This window comes from Myodes glareolus, chromosome 18, assembly GCF_982192425.1.
Source record: "Myodes glareolus chromosome 18, mMyoGla1.1, whole genome shotgun sequence".
Taxonomy (NCBI): Eukaryota; Metazoa; Chordata; class Mammalia; order Rodentia; family Cricetidae; genus Myodes; species Myodes glareolus.
In genome coordinates this window covers 58,078,176-58,088,886 of record NC_142043.1, presented here as the reverse complement: position 1 = coordinate 58,088,886, position 10,711 = coordinate 58,078,176, and the positions used below count along the sequence as shown (strand labels likewise).

The window sequence follows — 10,711 nt, the reverse complement described above, 5'->3', positions numbered from 1 at the left end:
TCTGTTCACCTTGAGACCTGAGCTCAAAGTGCATCGGCTGATGGTGGCAGCAGAGATGAAGACCCAGTACTCCCTTCCCAGGCTGGTGGCAAGTGAATGTGTGGTCCAGAGCTAAGTGAGGGAGGCCAGGCTCTTCCAACCTCATCTGATGGCTTCTGGCCACAGCAAGTGTTGGGTGGTGGTGGGCAACAAGGGAGTTGAGGAGGGGGAAAGCAGCACCCCTTGATAAAGGTGGGGAGACGGGAAGCCCTGAATTCCTCACTCATGGCCAATTTCAGAGGGAGGGGAGGGTTACAATCTAAGCTTTGGCCAAGAGCGGGAGTGGAGGAACGGGTGGGGGGGGGGAGGAGAGATGATGGCTTGGACGGGGCATCACTTAAGACTTAAGGAAGCAGGGGTACAGCCAAAGCACCCCAAGCCCAGCAGTAGTCCCACGGCTGCTACCTGAAGCCTTCCCATCTAGTCTAAGGGCCACCACATAGCTGTGGCAGGAGGGCGGGGCGGGCAAAGGCAGACCCAGGCCATGTGTCAGCTGCAGGTGATTGTGTGACGTGTCTGTTCACAGTTGCGTTAGCTGTGCCCACCGCTCCCAAAGGAAACTGATTTCAACACACCTTCTTGATCCCAGAAGTTCAACTAGGCAGCCAGCGGTTACACTCGACAGAAGATGTTACACAGCACAACTCAGGTATTTCAAACGGACAGAAATCAGTATCAGAACAGCATCTCAGGATGAAGTCTCAGTGGAGCTTCCTCTCCAGGACTTTGAGGTCTACAAGATGAATCTAGAAAATTCACTACTGTGGAAAATGAAGACTTAGGTTGGATTGGGGAGGGGAGGCCTGGGCCTTGGTGACTAATTGCTGTAACACTGTCCTTCTGGTGGCTGTGGCAGCTTCATGTTCTCTTTGGACATCATCGAGCGTCAAAGCTCCTGAAGGATGACTTTGATGCTGTGGGAATTCTGCCACTTTGCCAGCACTGCTGTGGCCCTTGGGTCCACCACGCCATTTGAACTGCTCACGCCACTCATATTGACTTTTGTTACAAATCTTACAGAAGGGGGTGCTTCTGGGTATTTAGGCCCACATTCTCTTTTAAGGCTGTATATTCGGTTTTCATAAATTGTTCTTGGAGGCCCAATTATCATCCCTGTCCATCTTGTAAGTGTCATGTCTTCGTCGTCCTCTAGACCCCAGCTAACTGTGCCGTCGCCTACTCCTTTCTGGCCTTCTTCCAGCTCTTCCAACAGTCGGAAATTTCGAGGGAATTTTACTCCCGAACCTGTGGTGGCTGCCATCTTGCGTCGCTGTCGCTCCCCTCACTTGAATTTCATCATTGGTTTTTACCTTATTTTATCAGATTCACCTGACAATGTCATTCTCTCTCTCTCTCTCTCTCTCTCTCTCTCTCTCTCTCTCTCTCTCTCTCTCTTCCCCCTTTTCTCTCTCCACTCCTCTCCTTCTTCATCTTATCTCTCTCTTTCTCTCTCTCTCCCTCTCTCTCCTTCTCTTTCTCATTTGTTGTTGGTATGAGAAAGACACTGATTTTTTTGTGATGATTTTGTACTCAACCGCACATCTGTTTGTCTTACTACTCCAATATCCCTTTCCTTATCTAGGAACTTCAGGTAAATTGAGATTCTTCATGCAGATAAAACAAGAAACCACCACTTCTATTGTTTGTTTGTTTGTTTGTTTGTTTTGCTTTTATTCTTGACCCTTGGTCAATTCTTCACTTATCTACTCTACAGAAGTCTTGGGAGATTCACTGTCTCATTCTCTACAATTAAAGATGGCTCTTTTTTTTGCTTCACTATAGATTTTGTTTGTCTATAGGTCAGGAAGTTATCTTTAATTCTGACTGTCCTCAGAAGTTTAACTCTGCCATGTGTTGCCCATTAGAAACACGATTTACTGTTGTTCACCACTGTAAATTTTTGGTTTTCAGTCAACAACTTTAAAACTCAAACATAGATTTATAACACATATTCATCTTTACATTTCTGAAATATACTGAAATTTGTGTCACACAAATTTTCATGAATACTCTCTACATTTTTGGTACCCTGTGTTTCATTAATAAGATATGAATGGCATTGGCCTATGGGTTCTTTCTTTCTTTGTTCTGTTATAGTATCAAAATCACGCTGACATAAAATCTGAGATGGAAAGTTGAGTACCATCAAATTCAAGAGAATTTTGTTCTCTATTCTCTTATATATGTGTACGAATATATGTGGCCTCTGTAGGAGATGCTAGAATAAAGCCTTATAGTGAAACCTTAGCTTTTCACTAGGACTCAGCACCTATCAGCAACCCCTAGCTCCTTTATGGGTCATGATAATGTTCCAGACAGATTTTTGAAACCACTCTCAAGATAAGCTATGAATTGATATGGGGGAAAACACCTGACTCACAGAGTATTGATAGTTTCAGCCAATCTAAATCCATATTATATCAAAAATACATAAATTCATTTTGTGACCTTGCACAGGACGTTCATCATTTTCTGAGTTAATGTTAAAAATCACTTAAGAAATTTCACCCTATTCCCATCAGTTTGGATCTGAAAGAGCATAGGAGTCATTTTAAGGGTAACATCAAGTCACAAGCAGTGATGACCATTGTTAAAATTGAAGATAGTCATAATGCTTGGTGTGAAAAGATGAGTGATCTGCAATCAGGTGTCTCAAGCAAGAGAGGCAGGTGTGTATTCCACAAAGGTAAGGCAGTTGTATGGGGGACGGAAGAGGGGAGGAAGAGCTATAGTAAGAACAGGGTTTAGCAATTAGAAGTAGGAAATTAAAATATAAAGGGGAAAGGTGTGAGACCATTCATGTAAGTGACTTAATTAACAGAAATAAGGACACAAAATATCAGCGATGCAAAAATCATAAGTGTGGGAGAAGACATTCACGTGAATACCAATATGAATCCTAAAAACTGGGAACGTTCACTTGACAGCGTCATGGAAGTGTGGTACAGTGAACTCCAGTTTTGATAAGCATGAGGCCCTAAAGAAGGTTTCCAGGAGCCCAACAGGGATCAGTTGAGCTGTTAGCATGGACTTTGGTTTCATTCTCATCTGGGAAAGCTGACTTGCAGTTTTTTTCTTCTTCTTTCTTATCTGTACTGTCCTGGGAATTGAAGCTAGGACCTTACCCATTCCAGGCAAACACTCTTCCACTGAACTACATACGCAGTCCACCGAGCAGTTTTCTACGAGGAACACACAGTATCAGAGTGAGATGCTGTAGCGCCCATGGTGTACCACCAAAAACCAGTCTTGGGGTCAGTATATGTAATAAATAAGAGAAGGGTAGGCAGGTGAGTCTGGAGGTGGCTACCAAAGCAAAGCAGAGAGGGTCAGGATACAAGACAGAAATGAAAGCAGTCTGTATTTCCAGGGCAAACCTGTCTGCAAACCCAAACCAAACACCTCTCTTTATCTCTGTCTGGTAATGTCTACGTCCCAAGGAAAACTGTGGAACCATACACATACAGGCAGCACAAAGTGAGCTCATCGGGCTTAAAGTGAAAACAGTCATGATGGCGGCATGGATTGGGGAGAGGAAGTGGTTGCCAGGATGGAGGAGCGTCTGGACAGGGGTAGATAGGGTAGATTCAAACAAAATGTGTATTAAATTTCCAAACAATAAGAACATTTTTTTAAAAAAAAATCTAACATTAAAATATTTGTGAAAGGGAAAAATATGATAGAGATGAAGATATCACTGTTTGAGCCCAGGCCCACAATTGCCAAATGACAAATTAGTCCTCGAATTAAGATTTTAACAATTGGTTTGCTCTTTGAATATATGGAGTCATCATATATTGTGGATTTGATGTATTTCCTTCAGAGTTAATAGGTTTAGGTCTTAGATAGTTTCAAGACCAAGACATTGAAAGCATGTTAGCCTTGGTATAGAGGAACGGCATAGACAAAGACTTTTAGATTTAGTGTATGTATTATCTACACAAAGATAAAATCAAAGATACTAATTTTAATGTGATTGCAAAGTATTTAAAAAACGCCTACTAGTTCTAGAATTGATCTCAAATGGCCCCACTATTCTTTAAAACATCAATGCAATAATTTAAAAGAGGTGGCCCCGTTACTTTATGTTGTGCATTACTTAAAAGGCTACCAGCATTAAGCCAAGATGACATTTAATTCTACGAAGTGCAGAAGGCAGAGGATAAAATAGCACACACAATCATAGAGCTAATTATGTCTTCTCACTCTTTTCTTGAATCGGACATCAGTTGCTTTCTTCACCTCTGATGACGGCTGCGAAGCTGTCATCATCCTAGCCTTGATCTGCTGATGAAAATGATTCTTCCAAATGCAAACGTAAATTCGACTTATCATGTGCTGGCCTCAGGGTAGAAGAATAATGTTTTTGCTCTGTTGATTGAAGCTGATTGAAAAGGATTTCAGAACATATTAAAGGAGGTCGCAAGCCAAATTAAGTGTAAGTAAAGCAGATTTTGTCACTTTTTTGTAATGGACAGCTCTTTCAGGCAGCCATGATCCAAGAGACAATGTCACTTCCAGAACCCTTAGCTCCATGAAGTCAAAGATTAGGAGAAAAGCAAATATAATCAGAGTATAAGAAAGAAAAAACTGCCATGAAGACTTTAACTTTTGAAGCGGTTAATCCATAATTAGTAGTATTATATTGTTCATTTGAATTCCTTAAGTCTCTCTTGCACATACATAGAGGTGACTATGTGTCCTGATGAATATGATAATTTAGCTGCGGTAACAAGCTCACAGTGCATGTCTGTGTGCATTAAACTCATAGCGTACAGGTTAAATACATTCAGTATTTGTCGATTACACCCCAGTGAATCTGGAAAACAGTTAAACTCTGTGTAAGTGTCCTCTTTATTCATTTCAAATCCCTGCTCCCAGCCACCACCTGATCGATAGCTTACACTCCGCCTCAGTTACTTGATGACTGTGAACACATTACATGGCATCTCTTCAGCTTGATCATATTTCTTATTGCATTAATGGCTAGCAGAATTCTTGTTTTTTTTTAAAAAAAAGGCATGGTAAGATTAATGAATATCAAACAGACATAGTCACTTAATGAATTTTTTTTCTTTTTAATTTTAACCACCAGTGCTTGCATTTTGTTTCTGGGGTTTTACGGTGCCGCTGTTTAAAATGTGCACGTTAGGCTGAAGATGTAAAAGTGTATGTTTTAGTGTGTAATAACTGAGCATGTTATACTGGTGCACAAATGGTTCTTAAGAACCATTTGTAAAAATTAGGAACTTCCCTTGACTTTGAATCAAACAGTTATATGTGACTCACTCTCCCAGTTAACCAGCTCCCTAAGAGTGGTTTTGATTTCTTATTTAAAATTCTCTCCTATCTCTTACACCATAGTACATAATGTCATCAAACTTTCCTACTCTTGCCTCACCCCTGACATTCTGGTCATCTGTTCTTTGTTTATAACCATATTTAATCAGCATGCAAACACTGCTCTGGTTGAACTTTGTCTTAGAGTTTCAACAGTGGACTTTCCTGCTTCTGACTCAGCGCCCACTTGCACCCTGACCCCCAATCTCAAATCTTGCATAAAGAGATAACAATTTAAAGTGTCTATATGTTCAATTGTCTTTTGCCACAGACCCGGAACTATTAATCATAAATGCAAAAATATTTCTGTGGAAGGGAGGGGTTATAATAAGGACAGTGTGTGTCTATATAGAAACACTATGATGCTTAGGGGTTAACAAGTCACACGCAAAGGATAAATCAGATTTACACCATGGCTGGTTTGTCAGCTCTTGCTATTATCAGAAAACAAACAAACAAACAAACAAACAAAAAGACTGCTTGAAACACAAACAGCTCAGTGAAAACAGGGTTTTCCTGTTCTCTGCAGGGCCATTGGCAAGCTAGAAGGCTAACTGCTGGGTAATGCCCACGGCTTTGTGTATGCATATTTGCTGTGATGCTTTCAAAACCTACACCTCCCCTGAAGTGCCACTGTGGCATGGGATGGGTTGCCCACTGCTTCTGCAGTTCTCATACTGTAGAACCTTCCAGACCATGTTCAAACAGCCCATTGAATTGAAACACTCAGCTGTGCACTTGCCTCGGGGACAATTAACTGCCAACCTTCCCACAAAGCTCCAGCAGCAGATTTGGCTTCGACATGCTGTCTGCTTTCTCACGGTTCCACCATGTTCCCGTTGTGCGACACCGATCCTGGAGAGACATGAACAAACAGTTACTAAACTCTAGACAGTGAGCCTGCCACAGTTGAAAGTCAGGACACCGCCGAAGTCTAGTTCAGTGAACCGTTGAGTTGTATTGGGGTTGATTATCAAAAGCTGAGTGAGAGGTTACTTACAGGAGCAGAAATAACTCAAAGACAGCTCATCCCAGCTCTAGTGACAGTTCACAAAGCTGGGAAACTGTAGCATCTGTACAGCCTGCAGGGCACTCAACAGGTTGGAGAGAGTGTCCTCTACAGGTTCCAAGCAGCTTGGCTGGCATGTGATCCTTCCAGGCAGCTCAGCTGATCTGCAGGTGGCTCAGAAATCCTTACAACTCACATAAATCCAGAGAACCAGGGATCTAGTGAATCTGGTCAGTTACAGGAACTGTAACTCTAAAGCTCTGGTTTGCTTAATTACTAAAACTTAGGAACCTTCCAACAGGGTAGAATGTTTCATCTCTCTTTAGAACACTCCACATATTTATAGGATGGAAGATTTTCTGTTAGAAGATGCTACAGTGCAGTCCCTACCCAGCTTTAAAGGCCCCCTTCGCTGCCTCATGGAAGGAGGGGTCAAGGCAAATTCTTCATCTCTGGGAGTTGATGATTTTTCATTTGGTAACCATGTGGGGCTATGGATGAAACCACAACAGACCTCACAGACCAGTAGGGCCAATCCCATCCCATGTCATTCTCAGAAGTTAAGACCAATGAAATATGACCTTATACAGAGCGGCAGGTGGGAAGTCCATACAGGCATTCATAATATCACGGCCCAACTGACAGTTGGCATTGGCATCCCTAAGAAGAACATAGGAAGCCTATTAGAAAACTGCCAAAACTGGGACTGAATCCTGATTTGTGTCACCAGAGGAGTGGAAAGATCGATGGCTCCTTCTAGACCTCTAGTGGTACTCAGAGCTCTGGATTAACTGCGGAAGAGTGGGACCCAGTGGTGTTGCTGGTCCTCCACACTAAGTCTTTACCCCAAAGGATACATGGCTCTGGTATAGTGGTTCCATAGAGACACGGTGTCAGGGACAGCTCTTACTTGAGTCACACCCTTCTTTGGGGGAGGTCTTTCCATTTGTAGTCTTGGCATATTCTCTTATCCATACTCTATGCTCTAACTACTTTTTCTCCTGTGTTCTTCTTGGTTGATTTACCACCACTTATCAGAGGAACAAAACCCAAGTAAGGAAAGGGTCCTGCTTCATAAGCATACAGCTTGATGAGCTTCCTAAGCAAAATGCCTTCATGTAACCCACCCACCGTATTCACAAATAAGTAAGGCAACTTTTGTGCCTCAAATTTCACTCATTGAACCTTGTCTGTTATGTCCTTTCATGACAGTCAGAGTGATGAGGTCAACCCTCAGCTACTATTGCCGCCTTGATTTCATTCTAAATGTGGCTTACTCTCTGTATTCTATTCTCGCTCTTTGTCCCCACATGCGAACTCTCTTATTTTGAAAGCTGTGTGCAGATAATTAGTACAAATAAAGGCAATCTATGCACCCTTTTTGTGTTATTTGTGGTTAGTAAGGCAACTTTCTCAATTATTTATCTGATACATTAGGAGTCATAATAAAATTCATATACATCTTTGAAAGCACCTATTTCTATAATTTGAGTTATGAAAGGCCATCAAATTCCATTGACTAGATCGTCTTTGTTTCACCTGCATTGGCTTCTAATGGTTCTTGATGAACACATTATTGCTATTGCTAATATTTCTTTAATATTTTACGTCTGTTGTCTGAAAACAAAATTTGAAATATAAATATTCAAAATATTCAATACTTGTTATGCTTTGATCTTATAAGGATGCCTTTCTGCATGTTTTCTCAGAGGCACATATCATGACACATACAGTAGTTTTTATATTTCCTCCTATTTGGCTATGCAAGGCATCCATCGTATTGATTTGGAGCCCTGGCACCATGAATCTGCTTGAACTCTTGGCCATTTCTCATCCCTAATCTTTATTTCTCCTTCATCTTCATTTTAAATGTTTATAAAATTAATTTCACAACAGTGATGCTGATGCCCAGTGCAGTAGGCTCCAGGACCTGTGAAGACCAGCTATGCAATGCAGATACAAGCTTCCACACTCAGTGTGAGTTCCCAGTACCCCAAGACTGGGGGAGTAGAGCCACAACTCAGCAACTGAAGAATACTGAGCATCAAGAAGTTTGAAAAGAAAGAAAATCCTTGAAAATCTTTTCTGTGCCTGTAGGGCAGTCATGTCCCCTGAAGAATTCGTGCCTGGTGCCTGTGACTCCACATAGATCTAACTGAGATAAGAAGGGATCTCCATTATGGCGAAACAGATTGAGCCTCTGGATGGAGGCAAATAATGTGCATCTCCATCACCTTCAAAAGATCCCGGCTGAGCAAATGATTCAGGAGACAATAGTGTCTACAGAGAGAACAATGTGAGCCTTCCAGGCTCTACATAAAAGAGGATTGGGGATGACATATCATTAAAATATGGAAAAGTTTAACGCCATGGTCACCACAAAAACTGCCTTACAAAAGAAAGAATGTTTCTGAGGGTGAAATTTTATTTTAATGCAGTAAAAATCTAAATGCTATATGATTGATAATTCATTTTGAGTCCTTCTAATGGTTGATGTCTGTTTGCATATGTATTTGCATATGTATGTGTATATGCCTGTATGTCTGTGTGTTTTCATGTGTGTGTGCATGCCTATGTGTGCATGTGTGTTTGTGCATGCATCTGTGTATTGTGTCCATGTATGAGTATGTTCATCTGTGTGTTTTTCTAGGGTTCAATACTCATGCACATTTCTTCCAGAGTCATGAGGTTTTCATTGCCTGTTTTCAAATTGTGGAAATTTCTGACTGAGAATTCATGTGTAACAGTTTACGTGAATTTCACAATTCAGTCTCCATAAATCATTGGACTTTGCACATAGTAATCATTTTTGACTCAATGGTCATCACCAAAGAATTTAGTTTCCCTTCAATCATGGACTCTTGGATGGTCCACTGTCTACCTACTCAATCCTGAAACCCAGCTTCTAAGCCTCCACATTGCTGCTTTATTTTCATACTATGCAGCCATGGGTCTGGAATTTTAGCGTTTTAAGAAAAAAACATAGTGACATTTTAAAAAGAATTGCTTCTAAGTCCATTGTCAGATTTGTTCACAGGACTCTTCAAAACACAGTGAACCGAGTAAAGAGACTGATGCAGGCTCTTTAGAGACTATTCTTCCAGAATGTCTTTCCATAACTCAGTTCAGTTCTCACTCCATCTTTGCCTGTAGAGTGCATTTTAATTCAATGAACAATGGTGAGACTTCATTTCCCTTGAACCTGTCTCAGGAGTTGATTCAATAACCGATAGCAGTTATTTAAAAAGCATCTATATGGAATCTAATATAAGAGTGTGTAATATAAAGCATTTTATAAATACTAAGCCAACTTAAGTTGTTCTATACACCGGGAGATGAAACTGTGGACAATTACCTTTGCCAGATGAATAATGCACAGTGACTTTACTACTTCCAGACAGTCAGAAAACACACGTTTAATTAAAATCCAAGAAATGCGTTTTAGATTAAAGGGCGTTACTTAACAAAAATCACCTGAAAATTATTTTGAGAAATATCGATTATGAAATAATGATTCTAAAACGTAAGCCAGTGTCAAATGTATAACCTAATAAGTAATGCAAAAGTGAGAATGATGTCATGATAAAATTACTTAGGTGATGGCCAGCAAGATGGTTCTGTGGGTAAAGATACCTGTCCAGGCTTTCCAACGTCACTTTGGTTCATGTCATCCACAAAAAGGACAAAGGAGAGAATAGATTCAGAGAAGTTGTTTTGAGATCTCCAAATGCACAGGACAGTATGTGTGCCCCCACATCATACACACACATCTAGAATACACAATTATAACAGTGAAGGTTAAAAGCTACCTGGTAAGGCTGCTTTTGAAAAACACTGCTCAACATTGAGGAATATAAGCTCTAGAGATTATTGTGCATCTCTAACATGTACAATATGTATTTCTGTATTACGTGAGCAAGGAACACATACACCTGAAAACATACAGGACAAATCGGGACTATAAGCCTGTGTTTAATATTTCAAACCAAAGTTGTCCCTGCAATTTTTTAATGGTGTGAAAAAAAAAAACTTCTGAAGAAAGTACCCTTGGATTTGATTCTGGATTTGCCTTACTTAGTTGTTCCAGTTAGAGTTATTTTATTTAAGTCTAAAAAAGTGTTATTTATTCACTGTATATTACGTAACTAAATCAAAATAGTTACTGTCCCTGGGTCTATTTATGTCTAACAAAATATTATTTTAAGAAAAATATGTTTGATTATTAGTGAAGAAAAACATTGGGTGAATTAATTTCTGTAGTTTTTTAATAAAATTAAATGAACATTTTGTGGAAACAGATGGTATAACGGCTCTGGCATGCAA

At 40.4% G+C, this 10,711-nt stretch overlaps 1 pseudogene; it reads right to left on the bottom strand.

The window, feature by feature from the left end:
• Positions 1 to 841: 841 nt before the first annotated feature.
• Positions 842 to 1,317, bottom strand: LOC148119167 (ubiquitin-conjugating enzyme E2 variant 1 pseudogene; annotated as a pseudogene).
• Positions 1,318 to 10,711: the final 9,394 nt, after the last annotated feature.